At 57.8% G+C, this 2,500-nt stretch overlaps 1 non-coding gene across 1 annotated transcript in view; it reads right to left on the reverse strand.

Annotated features, from left to right (window-relative positions):
* The window catches only part of LOC124730236, a 1,909-nt gene extending 880 nt beyond the window's left edge, over positions 1-1,029 (reverse strand). The window contains exon 1 of the ribosomal RNA XR_007007952.1: positions 1-1,029. This exon is cut by the window's left edge and continues 880 nt beyond it. This is a non-coding gene — a ribosomal RNA (small subunit ribosomal RNA).
* Positions 1,030-2,500: the final 1,471 nt, after the last annotated feature.

Below are 2,500 nucleotides of genomic sequence, written 5' to 3' on the forward strand. Positions count from 1 at the left end.
GTTCGTCTTGCGACGATCCAAGAATTTCACCTCTAACGTCGCAATACGAATGCCCCCGCCTGTCCCTATTAATCATTACCTCGGGTTCCGAAAACCAACAAAATAGAACCGAGGTCCTATTCCATTATTCCATGCACACAGTATTCAGGCGGGCTTGCCTGCTTTAAGCACTCTAATTTGTTCAAAGTAAACGTGCCGGCCCACCGAGACACTCAATAAAGAGCACCCTGGTAGGATTTCAACGGGGTCCGCCTCGGGACGCACGAGCACGCACGAGGCGGTCGCACGCCTTCAGCTCGCCCCACCGGCAGGACGTCCCACGATACATGCCAGTTAAACACCGACGGGCGGTGAACCAACAGCGTGGGACACAAATCCAACTACGAGCTTTTTAACCGCAACAACTTTAATATACGCTATTGGAGCTGGAATTACCGCGGCTGCTGGCACCAGACTTGCCCTCCAATAGATACTCGTTAAAGGATTTAAAGTGTACTCATTCCGATTACGGGGCCTCGGATGAGTCCCGTATCGTTATTTTTCGTCACTACCTCCCCGTGCCGGGAGTGGGTAATTTGCGCGCCTGCTGCCTTCCTTGGATGTGGTAGCCGTTTCTCAGGCTCCCTCTCCGGAATCGAACCCTGATTCCCCGTTACCCGTTACAACCATGGTAGGCGCAGAACCTACCATCGACAGTTGATAAGGCAGACATTTGAAAGATGCGTCGCCGGTACGAGGACCGTGCGATCAGCCCAAAGTTATTCAGAGTCACCAAGGCAAACGGACCGGACGAGCCGACCGATTGGTTTTGATCTAATAAAAGCGTCCCTTCCATCTCTGGTCGGGACTCTGTTTGCATGTATTAGCTCTAGAATTACCACAGTTATCCAAGTAACGTGGGTACGATCTAAGGAACCATAACTGATTTAATGAGCCATTCGCGGTTTCACCTTAATGCGGCTTGTACTGAGACATGCATGGCTTAATCTTTGAGACAAGCATATGACTACTGGCAGGATCAACCAGGGAGCTGCGTCAACTAGAGCTGAGCAGCCGGCCGCCCGGGAGTGTGTCCCGGGGGCCCGCGCGAACACGCAAGCGTCCGCTCAATCATTCTGCAAACAGGAGGAGGCTGAGCTCCCCTGCACAATACACCTCGAAACCCTCTCAGGTCCCGGCGGCGCGCAGCGCCGTCCCAAGTACTTGGTCGGGTTCGAGAGAGGCGCAATCGCCCGGAGTTAGGCGAGTAGACGCTTTCGGTGCGACCACCCGTGCTCCCAACTGAGCTTGCCGCTGCCGACAGAGGCCCGGGAGCGTGCTGTCGTGGCATTGCCGGCGGGAGACAACACGCGCCACCTACGGTGACCGGCAGCTCCAACGCCAGCGCCACAGAAGGACAAAAGCCCCACTTGGGTGCCGAAGCGAACTCTCCCAGCACAGCGCACGCGCCAACACATCCGCACAGCTGCGATACAAACCACCAGCGAGAACCGCTGGGGCGACCGAGCAGCAGACGGCGTCGCGGCGCCGAGCGCCGGGCGGCGGCGCATCCTCAACGCACACAGTCCTCAATCGGACCAGCACACTGAAGATGTCCACCGCGCTTCGCACCGGGCCCGCGAGGACCTACTTTGGCCGCACGGCGCCGCGCGCAGGGTGCGCCGGCGCGCAGCTGCGACGCCTGCCGCGTCCGTCGGCCGGCGCGCCTGCCACTGGCCGCCCCCACCAGCCGGCTGTAGCGCGTGCGCCCACGCACCGCGCGGCCAGCACGCCGGGAGGCGCCCCCTCACCGGCCGGGGACGGTCCCACCCAGCCACCGCCGCGTATCGCTTCACACCCAGATGCCGTTCAGTTTCGTCGGCATGGTGGGTATCGCTGGAACAACCGGTTAGTACCTCAACCTATCGTCGCCATCACCGATTCACCCCTAGCGAGAACAACCGCACCACAACAGGTTACCATTTGTTCATTTGCGTAACTTCACCAGAAAACGCAGGCGTCCATCGCCATTTGCAACTTCAACGATTATTGCATGCCTGTGTCAGGTGTCACGCCACACTACGTCTGCCCACATACACGCAACAAAATGTGCACGCCTAGACAATACGTGGAAGGTGGCCCCCGTACGTATGCGATGTCCATTGCTCGAACGACTGTCAACCGGCCTCTGTAGCATGTCGCAGATATGGAACGCGGTGCACCATGCCATCACGGTGTGTGAGGAGAGACGACTAGGTCCGAATACATCAACAGACAGCTCATGCTGATCGCCATCCACGGCGTCCGTTCCTCCCACACGTCTCTATGGCGTACCACACTGCAATCCAGCTCTCATAGGGAGACGACACGTAACTGCGTGCACAATATTTGCACTGTATGGTCCGCCGTTTTTGGGCGCAGTCGTTGTGCGGTCACACATGTGCCACGATGTATCATTCAGTACATAAGGACGAATGTGCAGTACAGATTGTGGTTCACGCGTACGACATCAGCGGACAGT

Source organism: Schistocerca piceifrons, unplaced genomic scaffold, assembly GCF_021461385.2.
Source record: "Schistocerca piceifrons isolate TAMUIC-IGC-003096 unplaced genomic scaffold, iqSchPice1.1 HiC_scaffold_1234, whole genome shotgun sequence".
Taxonomy (NCBI): Eukaryota; Metazoa; Arthropoda; class Insecta; order Orthoptera; family Acrididae; genus Schistocerca; species Schistocerca piceifrons.